Genomic DNA, 21,330 nt, shown 5'->3' on the forward strand with positions numbered 1-21,330 from the left:
ATTCATACAACCTATTGCCTTTTCTCGTTACATTAAAATATACACACATTTCACGTGGCGATAAATCCGACTAATAGCTGTTTTTAGAGATCCGTGGTAAACCTACAAAAACACTATTCATACAACCTATTGCCTTTTATCGTTACATTAAAATATACAGCCATATCACGTGGCAGTAAATCCGACTAATAGCTGTTTTTAGAGATCCGTGGTAAAACTACAAAAACACTATTCATACAACCTATAGTTACACCTTTTCTAGTTACATTAAAATATACAGCCATATAGCGTGGCGGTAAACCCGACTAATAGCTGTTTTTAGAGATCCGTGGTAAACCTATAAAAACACTATTAACCTATAGTTACACCTTTTCTCGTTACATTAAAATATAGGTACGGCCATTTCACGTGGCAGTAAATACGACTAATAAATGACGAAGTTATGAGATAGGTAACAAACTCCTCCTTTTTTCGGTTAAAAATAAATTAACTTAATCAATAGCATTTTGATTATAGTTACATTTATTTGCGATGCGACCAAAGAGATAATATCGTGAAGAGAAGTAGACAAAATTCAATCAATGGCATCGCAACCAGAAATATCTTATATCATCTCTTTTATTGCGTTGGGACGAAATAAATGGGACTGAGACAACTCCGACGCACTTGGACGAAATTTTGTCTATTTCTCTTAATTAGTCGCATGTTAGCACCCAGTTTTATCACACAAATCAATAAGTACGGGATTTACAATAACCAAAAATCACTATGCGTCAACTACATAACATGTTTTCATATTAAAATGTGCGGAACCAGTTTATTAATAAAACGGTTCAGTAGTTAACACGATTTTATGTTAACTAAACCCGCAAAAATTCAGGTAAATTTAAAAATAAAACATCTGCGTTCCATAACTTTTACGCCCATAGCGACATGAAAGGAATTTTAAAGAACGCTCTGATTGTTAACTAGCGGACGCCGCGTTTTCACCCGCGTGGTTCCCGTTCCCGTAGGAATACGGGGATAAAATATAGCCTATAGCACTCAAGGATAGTGTAGCTTCCTAACAGTGAAAGAATTTTTCAAATCGGCTCAGTAGTTTCAGAGCCTATTTAATCCAAACAAACATACATAGAATCAAATCTTTCTTCTCTATAATATTAGTACAGATTAGCCGACGCCCGTGACTTTGTCTGTACGTCTCAATACTAACTAACTAAGTGAAAGGTGCGCAGAATAGGTTGCGCACAAAAACGTAACGCTGTCATTCGTTCGTCGAATTTTATTGCCCATGTTTTTTTCATACCGGGGCTGCATATAAAAAAATTGATTCGAATTGAAGTGGCAATGGGCGGGGCACATAGTTCGAAGAGCCGATGGACGTTGGGGTCCCAAAGTGCTAGAATGGCGACCTCGCACTAGTAAGCGCAGTGTTGGTCGACCACCTACCAGGTGGACTGACGACATCAAGCGAGTCGCAGGGATTCGCTGGATGCAGGCGGCTCGGTATCGTGATGTTTGGAAGTCCCTACAAAAGGCAGTGCAGTGGACTGCAGGTATGATGATGATGATGAAACTCCAAAAACTTCTTCATGCATAGTCTTTATAACTTTGTATACAGAAGCATCTTCAGATTTGTTTTTTTTTTATACATATAATTTTCTTATTGTCGGAATCTGTATTGCCGTAGGGGTTTTGAAACGCATCTGCCTCCCCTGGACCGGTTACATTTCGACTGACTGTATCTCCCCTCTCTATCTAACACCGTAGATTCCACTGCACAGCTATCTCCCTTGCACTTATAGCACGGAACTAATTTTAGTTTTTTTTTTTTTCATCTACTGGATACGGCCGTAGTTTTTCTCATAATGCTTGTAATGTTTTATTCTTTAATCAATTGTGTGATGTAATTACACTTGCTTCTTTTTTGTGAGCGTTTGGAATCTTGTTTCGGTGTATAAGCAACTTATAAAGCTATTTTTTTAATACTATATACATTTCCTAAACTACCTCCCTGCCAAATTTCATCTTTTAGGTGAAGCGGTTTTGGAGATTTCGTGTTTATATATTAAGTAGAAAGTTAAAAATACTTTACGAGATATGCTCATAACTACCAAAAATATAAAAAATAATAATCGATGTCATTAAAATCGGTCGAGCTTTTTATAAGAGTACGACACCAAAACACTGTGCCATAAGATTTTTATTATAGTAGAAGATCAGGTATCGATACCTGAAAATAATCAAATTATATTGAAGAAAAAAATCTTTTTAAAATGTGTAAGTAATAAAAAACAAAATAGTTTAAGTAAATGCATAATTTTAAAGCCGAAAAGGAAGAAATAAACTAATATTATTCTTTTATTTACTTACTTACATGTTTTTTGACATAAATAGTAACCCCTTTCACTCCCTCCAATTGATGGTGAAGCATGTTTTACAAGTCCAACAGACAGGGAATCGAACCTAAGACTTTGGTCCCCTAAGTAGCCACTGAGCCTGTTAAATTCATATCTGAGGCGGATACAGGGCAGACGTTGAAAACGATTAAAATTCTTTAAACGCTTCACGCCTGAGCCCGGAGAACTGCACCAAAATCTTTTTATGTTTGTTTATGTTGTTGTTCCCTTGCATCGCATGAAGATTTATCGATATATAATTTAAGTTATAGGTATATTTGGATTTCATTAAAATTTAATTTTTTTTAATTTAGTTATAAGTTAAAGTACCTATTTGAAAACATTTAGTCAACATATAAAATAATAAAAAAATATATTATAAAAGAATATACAGTAAAAAATAATTAATAAAATCAATTGAATATTACAATAAAATTATAAAAAGTAACTTCACAATTTTACTGCTCCATTTTTAATGAAACACCATAAATAATAATGTTTTATTAGGACTCATAAAAAACGTAATCAAAAATAAGAAAAAGTTTAGAAAATTAATGTAACTTTTTTTTTAATTAAAGGTCATGAAATGGCTAAATCAAAAATGCAATAATAAAATAAACAAAAATAAAAAGTGTAACAAAATATATTTTTTTAATATCATAAACAAAATATAATCCGTTGTCCAGGTAGAAAAAGTTTAGATTTTTTTTTAATTAAAAGGCCATGAAATGGCTGAAATAAAAATGCAATAATAAAATAAACAAAAACAAAAAGATAAGCAAAAAATTTCTTTAAATATCAAAAAATGTAATCTGCTATCCAGGTAGAAACATCTCTATTATAGAAACGATCTAAATTCCTAGACAGCATCTGTTAATATTGCATGTTCTTAGAAGACGGTGGCTACATAAGCACACAGTCTGTGGAACCATGCTGGGGATCGAACCCACGACCCGACCATATAGGTCCGCCGTACATACGGTCACGCCACCAAGCGCTAGGCAATACCGACGAAAAAAACGACCAGTTATATCAACTTATTTAAAAATACAATTAAAAAGGGTATAATAGTAATAAGATTTATTTTATATAATAAAAAAATATTTAATTTTTCTTACTTGTAATTAAAAAAAGGCTAAACCGATTTTCATGAAAATAAAAACGAACCACATGAATATTTTTTTACAAAAATACATATAGTCTCTAAAAATATGCATTTAAATAACGAATACTCAATACATATTAAGTATCTATAAATTAAAAAAAAAAAATTTGATGACATAAAAAAATTAAATGCACATTTTTAAACTAAAAATATGCATTTATAAATATAAAATTATAAATTCGAACTTTATAATTTCAAGTCAGTTTACTAAACTAAGACTGAAAAGATACTCTACAACTTAAGTGAATAAAAAAAATGAGTAGGCATTAAAAAACTTGTATTCAATTTGCTACATGTTATCATCTATCACTTCAACAAAGGGAATGTGAGAATAATACTCATATTAATATACTCTCGAATACATTCTACGGTTACCATTGATATGGTACGACATACCGAAGATACACACTTGATTGTAACATCAAACAAGATTTCTTTTTTATTCTTTACAAGTTAGCCCTTGACTATAATCTCACCTGATGGTAAGTGATGATGAAATCTAAGATTGAAGCGGGCTAAATTGGGACGCGGATGAAAATCCACACCCATTTCAGTTTCTACACGACATCGTACCGGAAAGCTAAATCGCTTGGCGTTACGTCTTTGCCGGTAGGGAAACTAGCCACGACCGAAGCCTCCCATCAGCTAAATTTGATAATCATTGATTAGTAACTCGCAGTTAGTTAATAGTATATAATTGCATCAGAAAAGACAGAGGTCAGAGAATAATAAATATATGATACCTACTAATTAAATTAGAAATATTTTTGACTTTATTTTTTTTGGTTTATTACTTAAAAAGAGATGAAGTCGTCCTATTTATGTGGCTAACTTTAATTCTAGTCTAAAGTAGAAGGTGAAATTATAGGTTATAATAGGTTTGAAACACTCAAGTTCAATAGACAAACGCTTGGCAGCTTATTATAGCACTTAATCCTTGCACGTTAAATAAAATATTGCTACGTTATAAGCGATGATTTTCAACTTAACACCATATGGACTATCTGCATGTACCGTCAACTGATATTGAAAAAAAAAGGTGGCGAACTCCTGCACTGGTTTGGTATATCAACGGTGCGTTACACACGATTATCCCCCCGGCAGGCAATGGAAAAAAACGGTAAAAAAGTACCTTCGGAATATAAAAAAAAAGCTATATGACAGAAGGCCGGCCGAGGCGCGGGCGCACGAAATGTTCCTTTTTGACGTGCTCGTTTTTTACTTCATATTATTATTAAGCCGACGGACGCTCCCGGTGTTACGGAGAAAGAATGCGCCACAGAATATCGAACTATCAGAAGCGGCACTTTTTACGAAAACTTTTAAAAGTAAAAAACTACCGCCTCTGATGGTTTCATATTCTTTGGCGTATTATTTCCCCGTTACACCTTGAGCATCTTTTTTAGTAAAATCTTGTTGTTTCATATAAATAAAAAAGTTACGGTACTTTTTTCAAAGTATTTTACTTTTCAAAGTTCTAAGTTACTTGCTCGTAACACACAATATTGATGATTTATAATTATTTTGTAGTAGTTTTTTTACAACCATTTTTTAATTCGAATAGTTTTTATTTAATTTCAATAAACAATATCAAACTAAATCTCAACCAGTCACGTAAACGGCCCTTAATTTAAACCTAATGTCATTTTATATCAAAACAGACAGTTTATTTTAATGACTTCAGTATTACCATACCAATATTTTATACTATGTGTACACCGACAGCTATGGTAATTGACTTTGTAATTGAATACAAACCTGATGTGTGGAAAAAATTATAATGTCATGCTATAGCACAATCATGGATCTACTGGCGATATTACTTATTCTATGATCGCTTTGCGTCTATTTTCTAAATTTATATTTTACTAGCTGACGCCGCGCGGTTTTACCCGCGTGGTTTGCGTTCCCGTAGTAATACGGGGATAATATATAGCCTATAGCCTTCCTCGATAAATGGGCTATCTAACACTGAAATAATTTTTCAAATCGGACCAGTTGTACCTGAGATTAGCGAGTTCAATCAAACAAACAAACTCTTCAGCTTTATAATATTAGTATAGATACTAATATCATAAAGAGGAAAAGTTTGTAGTAGGGGTTTTCAACTGATCTAATTTGGAAAACCAATAGAAGGCCTTGTTATTTGTGAGTGTCATAGGGTATTTCACCCCCGTTTCCCACAGGAACGGGAACTACGTGGGTGAAACCGCGGGGCGTCTTTAAGACGCCAAGCGTTCCGGTACGATGTCGTGTAGAAACCGAAAGGGATGTGGATTTTCATCCTCCTCCTAACAAGTTAGATCATTTCCATCTTAGATTCATCATCACTTACCATCAGGTGAGCTTGTTGTTGCATAGTCAAGAGCTTGTAAAGAATAAAATAAATATTATGGAGTTTGGTAACTTAGTAGAAGTAGCAGGTTTTAGGGGTCGAAGGGATCAATCGTCCCAACGCTTGAAAAACGTTAGAGATCAAAATTTAAGGGTCGTTAGCAAATGGTTGGTTCCATGACCCTAAGCATATTTTTAATTTTAGGCCAAGGAAAATATTAAAATACCTAAAAAAATGTATCCCTCGTGAACGAAGACACAGGCATGTGCTAGTTGGTATTATATATCGTATTACATAAAGAAGCTAGATACAAATTATTAATGTCATCAAAAATCCAATATCGAATTTCATAAATGTTTTATACCAATCAAGCTATCATTCGTATCGCTTAACGAAACTCAGAGCGGCTATTAAACTTTATAAAATTACATTGATTGAAACTACGGTCGCCATTAGAACAGTTTTAATCAGAAATGAAATAGTTTCTTCAATACAATATTTTAATGGAGTGAATAAATTTAGAACAAGTCCTTGGTAGAAACTGTAACTTAAACGCCCGGACTATTAAAACCGAAGCACAATTGACTATTTCTCGTTTTACTTCAAAACCGGCTTCAAAGTTTGCGCGATTAGTGGAACATACTTAAAAACAAACTTACCTACACCGCCAAAATCATAGCCTTTTGAAAAGGTACTTAAATTGCCCCTCTGAAGAATATTCTTTTAGTTTTTTGCAACATTTTTCAATGATACTTCCGCTCTTATTGGTCGTAGCGTGATTTTTATAGCCTTCCTCGACAAATGAGCTATTAAACACAAAAATAATTTTTCAAAAACGTATTCATCGCGTAAACATCGAGCCAATCCAACTACTCGACGTTACGAATACAGTGAGAAGACTTAAACGGACCAATCCATTTGAGTTAGTGTTTAGTGACTAGATAGTTAGTGAAAGACTAAGATTAAGTTATTGGACATTATCTTAGTATAACAATCATACATTATAAGTTTAGGTTAAAGTTAAATCACTAATTAGACACATAAGTAGGCTAGATCGTAATTTTATGAAGTACCAAATTGGTACTTTACAACAGAGAAAAAAAAATCAATGGTTTTTGAGATTTGCGCTTTCAACCAAACAAATAAACAAACCCTTTTTTATAATCTTAGTATAGATAAACTACAGATTCATAATAATAAACTAACTCCTGTTTCTTTATAAAGGTACCTCAATTATTTAAAAACAAAATGCTTAGAGCTTTCATCACGGCAAAGAGAATTTTTATGTCCCTCCAACATAAAATTCTCTACACCATTTTAAATTCCATATAGCTACATAAACGTCCTAAGCCACCGCTTACGAGTCAACTATTCAGCTATTCTAATAAAGCGTAATATGTTAGGCTCAGGTTACATTAGAGCAAAGGCCGGGAAAGATGAAGCCTCAATAACTCCTTAAACGTGGAGTTATTGAATAACACCACAATAAAGTGAGCGTGTTTGTTAGTTACGCCTTGATGGTTAAACAACTACATTGATTTAAGAAATTCTTTCGCCAATAGAGAGCTAAATTATCAGCGAGTAACATGGGTTTTAATCTATCTCCGTATTCCTACGGAACCGGGAACTACGTAGACGAAACCGCGGGCCGCTAATATAAATAAAATAATACAATTTGAACAATACGCACAAAATTATCTAGTGCCAAAGTAAGCTTACTTATAGCCTGTATTATGGGTAGGTACATAATCCAGCGATTTTAAATCCATTAAAAGAAAAATTAAAAACAAGAAAGATGTCTACTCTAAGGACTCATTTCTAACCTTGGAATGGAAAAGAAATTTTCTATTTTGTACAACTTATAGGAATAATGTCTACCCTAGTTAAAACACTTGCGCGCGCCACGGAGTTTGTAAGAATGCCCTATCAGGATAAATATGAAAAAAATAGACGTGGATCGCGTAGCGCGTCTAATGTGTCCGCATCCTAACCCGCCTCTACCTGCGTCCACAAATATCCCAGGAATGCGGTAAAAAAAACGGAAATTCCCTCGTGAGAAAAGAAAAAATAAACTCTCCAACTTGGGAATCTCAGTTTCTAGGAATTCGCGTGCCAGCTTGCCTTTGTTTGGTATATCATAATAGACCATTGTATCGCTAAGCCGTTTGTTTTTTTTTATTCTTTTATAAGCGACCGGTTCACGCTTGCCTATTATCCCTGTAGAGCTAACTCGAGCAGTTTTACAACCAATCTTAATACTCTATCTACATAGTATTTTAAGTTACTAATCAATACTAAGCAGTAGAAGATGATGTAGCTCCAAAAGTTATAACTTCCCTAAGAACTGATTCATAAGATTTTGCCAATATAGATATTTATCATATTAGGAACACATTATGCTACCCTGACCCAGTCAACTTGATAACAAACCTCTTGGGCCTGTAATTAAAGCCTTATTTGTTAATGATTGCCGTTTGGCGTCAAAAATAAGCCTGGAGACAGTATATTGGTGGTAACAAATCTCTCCACTCTAAAGGCCCGGCCATGGCCTGTTAACCACCCGGAAATTAAATCTAAAAAACTTGATAATTCTACTTTAACAATGAAAACATTACTTAATCAAAAAAAGTTTGCTACAACATTTTACAACATTTTTTTTAATTTGGCCCAACCGGGACAGGCAAAGATCGTTGACCATACATCTTGAGATTTACGACTTTTTTGGAGACTTAAGGTTGGTTTGTTTAGGTATTACTTTACTTGTTTGTTAGGCTGGTTAACAGATAAAAATAATGCTTTTTCTATACAGCTTCAAATGTTAATTCGCCGCTTTGGTACTTACACCGGCGAATTTTTTGAACAAGATGTGTTATAAAAAAATATTTTTTCTTCAAGAAACCAATTATTTAGTCAGATCCATAATTATACATCATATTATCATCTATATATATATATATTTATATGGGGTATACCTGGGTTCCTGAGGTCAACGTTGTGTTGACCGATGGGCATGCATCCTTCTATACCACACGTAGAGTCGCGTGCATATGCAAACGCATATAAATATGCGTGCATGTCCACAACACGCAGCTTATACTCGCATGAATAATGCCGTCCAACCAGGGCCGTGTACGACGCAGTCTTGTATCCAATAAATAACACTTGCAAAATATTACACTTTACAGTTACATTCGATAAGTTATGCGTTATTTACATTACTCATGTTTACTCGTAAGACCGGCAATCTATATTTTATATATCTATAATGAAATCTACATATACGAGTACTTAAGTAAAATCAAAAACATTTTCCAAACATCCAAAAAATTAACATCAAATAAATATTTTCACCATCGGGTTGGGTTTTAGGTCTTCTTTAAAATTTAATTTTTTAATTTATCGTAGAATATAAATTTATTGTCTAACTAGCGGATAGAATATAAATTTATTGTCTAATTTACTGGTCTAAATACCTGGCACACATTAATAAAAGCCGTGTGGAACCACACATTAAAAAAGTTTTGAACATTAGCATTTTTTTTTTTGGTTTTTTGTCTTTCTCTTAATTTATCTATACTTGTTGTTTACTTGAACGAGCTAATCTCAGGAACTACTGGTCCGATTTGAAAAATTCTTTCAGTGTTAGATAGCCCATTTATCGAGAAAGGCTATGGGCTATATATTATCCCCGTATTCCCACGAGAACGGGAACCACGCGGGTAAAACCGCGCGGCGTCAGCTAGTTAAACTTGAGAGAACAGCTTTCATTTTGTAGAATAAAGAAAAAGGTCCAAACTTCTTTCTTCATCGAAAATAGTTTGCCTCGGATCTAATTTTAAAATATACATCCCATCTCGGAGTTATTCCCATCAGGGCCGTAACTAAACTAATTATTGTAACATTTATAACAATTTGCTACACTTTCGAGTCGGCCCCGCGCCGCGCCCATGGCTGATAAACGACACTGTCTATCAAAAGTTGGTCTATTGTCGTACCCACTCCTAATACAGTCTTTCCCGACTATAGTATGCGCGTTATCATCTGAGTCGTCCGGTCATAAAAGTCAAAAAAGATAGGAATGTGCAGCGCGCCTACCTGCGCACCCTAATTATCGATAAACGGCTACCTGCGCACGTGCTAATGATGAGTCAATAATGATTTGGACGATTCTGATTGGTCGGTTTCTAATGTAATTGCATTGCGTATTTTTTTTGCTATAAATGTGTTTACTGCAATTAAATAAATACATTCATGTGTTACTCGTTGCGCACTATGGATACTTTATTTTCTAACGTTGATCTGAAGAAATTACATGGCGATATTAGCCCTCAAGCTCGAACACTGATTCACAACGTATTCCTGTTTCTCAATGAATTGAAAAGTGATCCGAATAAAGTGGCTTCTCTAAATTTCAACAAACCACGTGAAATGGCCGCATTTGTTTGTGGTGTGAGCAGAGCGACAGTGGACCGAATCAAGACGGAAGTATCACAATCAGGCAGTACCTGTATACCAAGAACAAATTTTAAGAAACCACAAACCGTCACTAATATTGACGATTTTGATAAAAGTGTGTTGAAGCGAACTGTAGCTTCATTTTATGAGAATGGAGAGTATCCATCCGTGGCGAAAATTTTAGAAAAATTCCGTGAACAATTACCCGATTTTAAATGCGGCAACACTTCAATGAGAATACTACTGAAGGAGGTTGGGTTCCAGTATAAGAAAAATAGCGAAGGACGTAAATATTTAATGGAAAGAACTGATATTGTTTGTGCTAGAATGGACTTTTTAAGGAAATTGGATTTACTTAGAAGAACTAACGATCAGCGACCACGTTTCTATCTAGACGAAACATGGATTAATCAAAACCATGCAAGAAAGAGGATGTGGCTTGGAAGCAACGATGAAGGAGGTTTCAAGAATCAGCCTGTGGGAAAAGGCCAAAGATTAATAGTTTGCCATGCGGGTTCTGCAAGGACTGGCTTCGTTCCAGATGCGAAGCTAATATTTAAAGCGGTGAAATCAAAGGATGCTGATTACCACACAGAAATGGATGGCGAAACATATATGGCATGGTTTTCCGAATTCCTGAATCTACTTGAAGAGCCCTCAGTTATAATTGTCGATAACGCAAGCTATCATTCGATACAGTTGGAAAAGATACCCACAAGAAACACGAGGAAAGCTGAAATTCAAGAATGGTTGACAAAGAAAAAGATTCCATATTCCAGCAACGAAATTATTGAAGAATTAATAAGAAAAGTAAAAGCCAGTAACCCGCAGAAGGTCTACGCTTTAGACCATCTGGCAAATGAACGAGGTCATGAAGTAATAAGGCTCCCTCCATATCACTGTCAATATAACCCAATAGAATTAATTTGGGCACAAGTAAAGGGAGAAGTTGCGAAGAATAATAATACCTTCAAGATAGCAGATGTCGAAAATCACCTCCACCGAGCCATAGAAAATGTCACACGAGAAGACTGGGCCAAATGTGTTAGGCATGCCGAAGAACTTCAAAACAAAGATTTACAAAAAGCTCTAATTAGAGATCACGCGCCGCTTATAATAAATTTGGCAGAAGACGAAGATTCTGATGATGAAGACTCAGATGAAGATTAATTTTATTTAGTTAATAATTATATAATATGAAATATGTATTATATTAAATCAAATATTGTTAATTTTTTTAATTTTGTGAACAAGATACGATAATAAACTTTACTTATCGATAATATGTCTTTCATTGTTACACCCTTCACTAGACGGCTCCATAAGACCCATAAGTGCAAGCGAGATAGATATAGAGAAATGATTTATGGCCCTAAGACTCAGTTGTTAACGCGCGTACTATAGTTTGTGGGGAATGGAAATATTGGTCATATTAAAAAAAAAGATATGGCAAATATTCTTTAAAAAAAAAGTGTTTTAAGTCTATATCTGTCTGGGTCTGTTATCTTGTGGCCACGTCGATTTTCTTTTTACAATCGAAAATTGAAAATTGTATGGAAATGACATACATGATCAACAGGAGTGTCATTCCACTATTTTATACTCGTTTATAACAAATCTTATTAGAATTTGAATTTTATTTCTATGGGATGTTAAAAATAAAATGTCGATGTCACATCGTTGTAACTTTACAGAATGCAGGGACAGGTCACGTGATCAATTTGTCGATCGGATATGTCATTTCCATAAATTTTGTTAGTTTTTGTAACGTTAGCGTTTGTAGAAAGACACTCGACGTACCCCATGGCTAGAGGATAGATGAGTACATAATTAAATGATACGATGTTTCCAATACAAGGATTGCTAAAATACAAGTTTTCTCATTAATTGTGTTTTTAATTAATTAAATGTGTTTGTAATTTTAAATTAACAGCTTTTCAGCAAATGCAATTGAATTGTAGGTATACATTTTTTTTTTATTTTAGCCTGTCTAGTTGTTAGTTCCTGCTAATCTACCAAAATTACTGAACCGGTTTTGACTGGACGTTTACCGACAGATAGCTGATTATATAAAGAGTAACACGGTATAATTAATTGCCGTATTCCTTTCTGAACAGGGACTTCAAGAGTGAAACTGGTTTTTTTGATAAAACCCCCATTACTAAACATTGAAAACCAAAATGACTGTCGAAGTCTACAAATCCATACGAGATGTCACAAAGTTACCTTTTACTACCTTCGAGTAAGGATTGGAGCAATGGCAATCATAGCAATGTATAGGGAAGGCTTTACGGGTATTGTTATGGAGGTACAAGGCGTCAAGGTCCGCCGCTGAGGTCGTTCGACATCGCCTCGGCACGCGTCATACTAAACATTAAACAATCTCGGGTTACGGCAGAGTGTTGTAGGGTGACAACACGTTTGGGTTACCTGGGTACAATCCGGTTGCGTATGCAAGGCTTTTAACTAAGGTTATCTAATATTTCACCCATTTGGTTCCCGTTCCCGTAGGGATACAAGGACAAATTATAGCCTATAGCACTCAGGGATAGTGTAGCTTCCCTATAGTGAAAATAATTGATTCAGTAGTTTCAGAGCCTATTCAATGCAAACAAACAAACAATTAAATCTTTCCTCTTAGTTAGTAAAATTCTCGTTTTACAGTAAATAGTTGCTCTACTCCTCCGAACCGTCTTCACTGGTTTTGATGAATGTTTTCATATGTATATATAAGATAGATAGGTAGATCTGAGAATACGTTGTTTTTATAAGGCAAATCGTTTGCCGGGTCAGCTACTTTTAGTAGTACTTACTATTCGTATGCAAATTATACAAAATTCCAATATCGATTCGTACTAGGTTCACTGCATTTTTCAGTACATAGTAACTACATAGACCTACTCCTAGGTCATCCATACATTACGTCATCCTAATTTTCTTTTTAATTGTTTACTCTTTCCCTACCTAGTTACTGTCACTCACTATTAAAAGCGTGTTCATTCCCACATAATACACATAAATTTTACAATTATGTACATCTACATCTAGAGTTTTTGAGTTTTAGCAAAGTTAACAAATTCCAACACACAGTTCAAACTACACTGGCATCAGTATTTTTTTTTATTCCTATTTTTTTTCGTTTTTTAAGCCAAAAGCATGGTCTCCCTACAAATTTTATGGGTAACATAACGTCTGGAACAATGCGCACACGCCGAGGCCGCGCCGGGTCGAGGACGCAAACCCCGTCCTTCCCCCCTCGGAGTGGGGGGAGGAACGGCCTCCCGACCCCCCTTCACTCGGCCGCATAACAATATTAACCCGGTACAATGGCTGACAAAGTTTTTAAAACAAGTACAGTCGTGCACAGAGCAAAAACGTCACCCTTTTTTTTATTCTTCACAAGTTAGCCCTTGACTACAATCTCACCAGATGGTAAGTGATGATGCAGTCTAAGATGGAAGCGGGCTAACTTGTAAGGAGGACGATTAAAATCCACACCCCTTTTGGTTTCTACACGGCATCGTACCGGAACGGTTAATCGCTTGGCGGTACGTCTTTGCCGGTAGGGTGGTAACTAGCCACGGCCGAAGCCTCCCACCAGCCAGACCTGGACTAATTAAGAAAATCTCAATCTGCCCAGCCGGAGATCAAACCCAGGACCTCTGTTTTGTAAATCCACCGCGCATACCACTGCGCCACGGAGGCCGTCACCTTTTTGATGGCACGGGAAAATACCAATATGCTATGCCATCGCCATCATCTTAAACATCTTTGAGGTTTTATCTTCTAGATTTTATATATAGATACAGGTATAGAATACACATACCACTGATAGCTTAAAAGCTTGGATAGAAGCAGGCGTTACTTTGTGGAAGTTCATCATGAATAGGTATAATATAATGATTTATTTATTCGGCTAAAAGCCCGCATGGGTTCGTCGGCTTTTCGCGGAGGATAGCAAAATAAATAGATCATTATTATATACCTAAAAAGCCTTCAGAACCCATGGTAGTCATTACAAATAGTCAAACTTGACGTTTCAAAAGTGCTTATAAACGAAGCTTTATAAAAAAGAATTTTGATTTTACTGAATCTATGAGACGACGTTGCATAAGTTAACTAAGTTTTTGAAATTTTAAGAAAGTCAGCTCGGTCGCCCACCTGACTTATTCACTATTTCGGTCTTTATCAACCTATTAAAATAAACATCAAATCAATTGACGAAATGTCATTTACCTACTGTGTGATATCCACCAGTAAGCACCGGATGACATTTGTTACATAGAATCTCAATTTCGTATAAGTCAACTAGCATACATCAAAAAAGTCAAAAGTCAAAATTCATTTATTTCAAATAGGATTAGTTTACAAGCTCTTTCGAAACGTCAGGTAATAATATTAAACTTAAGATAATGGTGAAAATAATTCGAAAACTTAAAATTAAAGTTACGAGGGTTCCAAACGAGCCTTGGTCCGAGAAGAGCCCACAACAAACTCAGCCAGGTTTATCTTTTTTTAGTTTATCACCATTTAACAATAGGTATATAAGTAGCCTGTCATGTAATACATTTCATTTCCAAGCAATTTTGTCGTTTACGTAATAGTTGACACTATAATACTTTTCTATAAGCTTACGTATAATAAAAATATAAATGAAAGATAGTGAATAGGCCAGCGTAGTGTAACAGTGACAGTTAAACAACTATCCTCATGTCACAATACAAGAAATGAATCAAAAGAATCCAGAGTAAACGCACCTTTGACCCCCACATTCAAACTGACACACGCACATGTAAATCATCACAAAAGTTAATCCACTATCCGAACAGTCGCTCAAAAATGTACACAACAATAAGATGAAAAGTGTTCACACGATTCACACATTTAAATACCACACAATAAAGGCCATTTTGAAGTGATACAATTTCGTATTGTTACCTCAGAGCACGGAGGGATAAGATCGGAGGAATGGAATGCCACTTTCATGATCATAAATTGTTGACAACTGACATGGCATTTGTTAAGTGACATTCCACGAAGGTTTTTTACCTTTAATCTAAAATTGGGTCTTATTTTGATGGGCCTCAGTTGGGATCCATCAAAATAATGGGAGATTACTTTCTTGTGTTGCGTATTACGACGAGGTTTTTTTCAAACAGGGTTATTGACACTATAAAACCTCAATAGTTCCACGGTTAAAGGTCATAGGTTTGATCCCCTAGCCGTTTAATTATTAAACAAAATCAACTGTTAATACATTAAATACATTATCTCATTATGTATGAGTACATTATTGTCATACCCACTCCTAAAATAAGCTTTATAACCAAATCAGAGTTTTAGTTTTTTTTATCTCTTGTCAACTACATCGGGTTGACTCAGTAATATTACGAAATACCTGACCAGGCTAATTCACTAACTTTGACGTGTGTTAGTTGATATATACGAAATAGGGATTCTATGTAACAAATGTAATCCGGTGTCTACTGAGAACCCTTCGTGGATATCAGTACAGTAGGTAGACATTTCTCATTTGATGTTTATTTTAATAGGTTGTTAATAAAAACCATATTGATTGATTGGCCGATTGAGATTATCTTAATACCAGGTCTGGCTGGTGGGAGACTTCGGCCGTGGCCAGTTACCGGCAAAAACGTACCGCCAAGATATTAAGCGTTCCGGTACGATGTCGTGTAGAAACCGAAAAGATTAGAATGCATCATCAGTTACCATCAGGTGAGATTTTAGTCAAGGTCTAACTTGTAAAGAAAAAAAATCGCTTACATGTAACGCGAATTTCTAAGGAATCGAAACAGCGCCATCTAGTGGGACTACTGTTTCAATTCCATATAAAGTCGCGTTTATGTTTACGCGATCGTCACCGTATGGAAAACATTGAAAATTCCCACTAGGCACTCTGTAGAGTCAGCCACGCCAGTGAGGTCGTCTCTTTATAGAATATCTGTTCAAAAATGTAAATCCAATCAACGTAAAGCAGGTAATTTTAATTACCGCCGACTGTATGTCCATCAACAATGACAACCCCGTATCTAATCTATGCGTAACTCAGTAGCTGGCCCATTGTCCATGCGCGGGACAAAATGTCTTATGTGACCAAAACCTTTATGTACTTCGCTATAAGGGCGGTATTTGTATGTCATAACTACAGGATAAGAAGTTTGTAGTGTAAGAGGCTGTAGTAAAATTTTCTACGAATATAATTATTTTTTTTAATATGAAATATTTAAAAATTTAGTTTAAAGAATTGATAGGATACTTATCCTACCAATTCTATAAACTTTATTTTTTTTTAAATAAATTTATACGTAAAATAATTAACTTTTTTCATGTCATCTCCAAGGCAAAGAAGAATGGCGAATTACCTATTACCCAATCAGTTGAAAAAACACTTCACTATAACTTAAATTATATTCATGTACATTATATATATACAAAGAATAAAAAAAAAAAAAAAACATAGTATACATGTAATATTACAGATTATCTGCTATTTCATGGCGAAGGAGGACGGAGAATATCACAATGGAGAATAGCATTCAATAAAAAATAATATATACTTAGTTGAAAAAAAACACATGAATAAAAAATCTATTCATTATACTACGAGTATATACACTATTACCGATGAAACAAAGCGCCATTACATATCAATTTCGGCAGTTCATTCAAATCAAATCTGTCGTCCATTTTGTGACGTCACTTACACATTTGATGTACTAAACGTTCAACTTATTGTTAATTAATATTCTTATCAAACGCTCAATTTGTATGGGATTTATTATAGACGTCATGAAACAGTTGAAAAATAGACTGTCATGGCTGACAGGCGTTTTTGGTTGTATAGTCAAAAACATATTTAAAAACTTGTTTAAAAAAAATATTAAAAAAAAATCAGTTTAGTAGAACTATAATGAACTATTTAAGACCATTTAAAAATATGTTAGTATAGTTAGTATGTTACATCCTACGGTGTCCTCTTAGACTATAACTTAACAAATAAACTGGCTCCTGGGCGGGTGACATTCCTTACTTATTTATAACTATGGGAGTGTCCCATAAATATAGCGTTTAAAAATAATAGTACTGGCAAACCATTTATAATCCGATTACGATGAGATTTAAATTAAGCCAAAAATATATACGATATTGGCTAGACTTGACGTCACGACTAAGCATAAATAAAATTATGTTTTTTTTTCGTTTTAAAACGTCGCTTAGATTTATTTAGGATGGCGGTCTTTCGCGAATTCTTGCGGTAAACGCTATGTATATTAATATTATAAAGCTGAAGAGTTTTTTTGATTGAACGCGCTAATCTCAGGAACTACTGGGCCGATTTGATAAAATTCTTTCAGTGTTAGATAGTCCATTTATCTGACTGATTGACGCGATTTGGTTGAAATTTTGATGGTAATAGATTTCACTCTGGATTAACACATATACTTTTCATTTCGGAAAAATCCATGGTTCCCGTGGTATTTGTGATAAATTTAATTCCACGTGTACGAAGTCGCGGGCGTCCGCTAGTTAAAATTTAAGTAGGTATTAGAAATTATAAAAAAAAATTATAATTAAATTTTCAATCAAGAATAAATAAAATTTAATTAAAATACCAGAATTGCTATGTAGTTGCGTTAAAAAACGGATGCATTTGCTATTGCGTAGCGACTACATCTCCATTATCTGTGGAAATGACGATGTGAAGATAGTAATTAATTACGTGGACACTATAAAACCCATTAAAACTTGAAATACCAGTCACCTACGCATTCCATAAAAAACACATTAAATCCACACAGCTTATGGTAGTTAAAACGCTTCATGGTTCGTCTTTCAATCTATATCCGATTGCACAGGAAAATAGGCTTTCCTGTGCATCTGTTGATATATTTAATTGTACATTATGTATTAAATACTAAAAAAGATAGTACCTATTCCTATGTACATAAAAACATTTTACACAACACAAAAACAAACATTTTACATACACAAAAACAAAAAACAACAAAGGCAATTTTAAGATAAGAAGGTGTGATTGTAATAACATTAATGTCAGAAATAAATAAAAAATAAAATTGTTACACACCACACTAGATTACAAAAAATTGGTAATTCTTTTAAGGGCAATTACATGCGTTTTTATAACTACCACATGAAGCCAATGTTCAAAGCTTTTAGGAAAGTCTTATTATACTGTTAATGAGTATATAAATTATAAAAAAGCTTGGTGTTAAACAGTATTATACGACTGTGTGCTTAGTTTTAAATAAATTTGTAAAATGGTGGTAAACAAACAAAACAAACCTTGGCTGAGTTTGTTGTGGGCTCTTCTCGAACCAAGGCGCGTTTGGAACCCTCGTAACTTTAATTTTAAGTTTTCGACTATTATTACCACCATTAGATTAAATTAAATTATGACATAATCTTGACCTTTCAAAAGTGCCTAAGCCTAATTGAAATAAATGAATTTTGAATTGTGAATTAAAAATATTTTGAGTTGAAAAAAGGGTTTAAGAATTTAAAATACTCAGCATATTAAAATACTTAAGCGTTCCCGTTGGTTATTGTCCACAATTACTTAAATATATCTTATTTGATTAATTGCGAACAACAAATGTACAGAACTGCTACTGTTGATAAATTATATGCTGCTGTAAGATTGTCCAATGTCCAGCTCCCTTAGTAAGACATCTGCAATCGTTTTACGAACGTCAAAATACCGTAACTTAACGTAACGTCGGTACTTCTGTTTATCATAACATATGAAACAAAAACCAAAGACGCGGCAGAAAATTAAAAAAAAATATTTTGAGTTTTTTATTTTTTACTTTTTATACTTTTTTTTAAATTTTAAACTTGAAATATTTTTTTAATAAAAAATATATTGAGTTATGAATTTTATTTTATATTTTTTTTAGTTATTTGTTATTAGGGTTTATTTATATTTTTTTTATTAGCGTGTGTTCTTTTTTACTACCTTGTATACTTGGCTACTTGATAAACATTCCCTATATTTGATGATTATTATTATTATTTATGTACAAGCTTCCTCTACAAGATAACCTAATGTTTTAGAAATAAGCCTAACTGTTGTGCGTATTTTGTGGTTTTAGCCAATTAAATTCATTCAATTTTATCATTTACTATTTCGATACTCGTTTTAATCTATACGATTGCGGGACTGCATAACACAACTCGTACTAAAGAATACACATGTGAAAGGAAAAGAATCGGTCGGTTACTTAATTGACAGTTTTGGACTGTGATGGAGTTACAACAAAATTGGTGAGTATTTTGAGTTTACTGCGGGTACATGACATTTTTAACAGCATACAATTATTTTGCACGTCTGTTTTCTTCCGGTAGCATTTCTCTTGAACCGATTAACACTTCATGCTACAAAAATAAAAATGCAAAAAGTTTTTGCGCAAAGGATCAGCCTGGCTGTCCAGCGCGGAAATGCAGCCAGTATTCTTGCCACCATTCCACGTGGGCATGATTTGTATAGTTATTAGGATAAGTTAGCTTAAGTTCCCTATTGTATTCTTTCTCAATAAAAAAAAAAAGCAAAAAGTAATTGTTTTTTTTTTTGCTTATTAAGGAACATGCGTCAGTCGAGACGTCCTGGGTTCGAGTCAAATCTGGGATTTATTTATTATTTGATATTAGAAATATATTTTTTATTTCCATTATGGCAGTTCTCTACTATATAAAAATAAGTCGGGTTTTCCTTCCTGACGCTATAACTCCAGAACGCATGAACCGATTTTCACGGTTTTGCATTCGTTGGAAAGGTCTCGGGCTCCGTGGGGTTTATAGCAAAGAAAATTCAGGAAAAAAAATTCAAATAGGGTAGGGGTAGGCTAGGGGTAGGGTAGAGGTAGTTGAAAGTTTACATTGAGTTTCACGCGGACGAAGTCGCGGGCGTCCGCTAGTAAATTATAGTATTTTCGTGACCTAGAAGTCGAACCGAGAACTTTACGATCCATAACAGGTTAAAAAGACATTCAAATAATAGAAAAATAATAGGGGTTGGTTGTGATCAATACAATCATTTTAGTGTCTATGGTAACGGACAAAGAATTGCAAACCCTTGTATTGATCGATCGTTGCTATGGCATTCTTAGCTTAGCTTTCATATTTATTACTGAACTAATATGTATCAGGGCATGAATAAACATTATTAAAAAGTTAAGAATGCGTTGAATTTAGAAGCATCTCCAATTTTTCAAACTGTAAACGAAAACATCGTGAGGAAACCTGCATACCAGAGAATTTTCTTAATTCTCTGCGTGTGTGAAGTCTTCCAATCCGCATTGGGTCAGCGTGGTGGACTAAGGCCTAACTCCTCTCATTCTGAGAGGAGACTGGTGCTCAACAGTAAGCCGAATATGGATTGTTAATGATGATGATTTATTTTTCACGAGTAACACCGCAGGACGGAGTTAGTAGGCTAATAGAATAGTAATGAGTCATTAAAACAGTCTGTTTGCAGTTTGCAATGACTACCGAACTGTAGAGCAAGTAATAAATAAACAATTAACTTCAGAAATCTCAAACCATAAATTCCGCGTTGGCGCCACTGTGCTATGCGCACTTAACAGTACCCAAGTTCCTAGAACTAGGTTTAAGTCCCACATTATTAAATATGCCCATATAAATAATTTGAATTTCTCCCAACTGTAAGATTCTTAAGCCGAGTGCAGGAATGCGTAAGAGGTCTTTGGAATTAGTACGAAAAATAAAACTTTTTCCTCCTTTTTTTGTATTTTTTACACGTGTGAGATTTGGCATGTCAACAAATAACTCAAAACTTCTAATCAAAATGTAAAATTAATACAAAAAAGTCCTTAAAAACCCAAATAAAATATGAATTTACAAAAACCTAATACCGGTTATTATTTTAAAATTAAATTTGCCCTTCCAATTTCCCTCTCTTAAAGTATTTTTTTCCA

The 21,330-nt window shown here is 34.3% G+C and overlaps 1 protein-coding gene across 1 annotated transcript in view; it reads right to left on the reverse strand.

The window, feature by feature from the left end:
• Positions 1-21,330, reverse strand: part of LOC112054571 (protein kibra) — a 118,510-nt gene that overhangs the window by 26,621 nt on the left and 70,559 nt on the right. The gene's annotated exons all lie outside the window — the stretch shown is intronic.

Source organism: Bicyclus anynana, chromosome 23, assembly GCF_947172395.1.
Source record: "Bicyclus anynana chromosome 23, ilBicAnyn1.1, whole genome shotgun sequence".
Taxonomy (NCBI): Eukaryota; Metazoa; Arthropoda; class Insecta; order Lepidoptera; family Nymphalidae; genus Bicyclus; species Bicyclus anynana.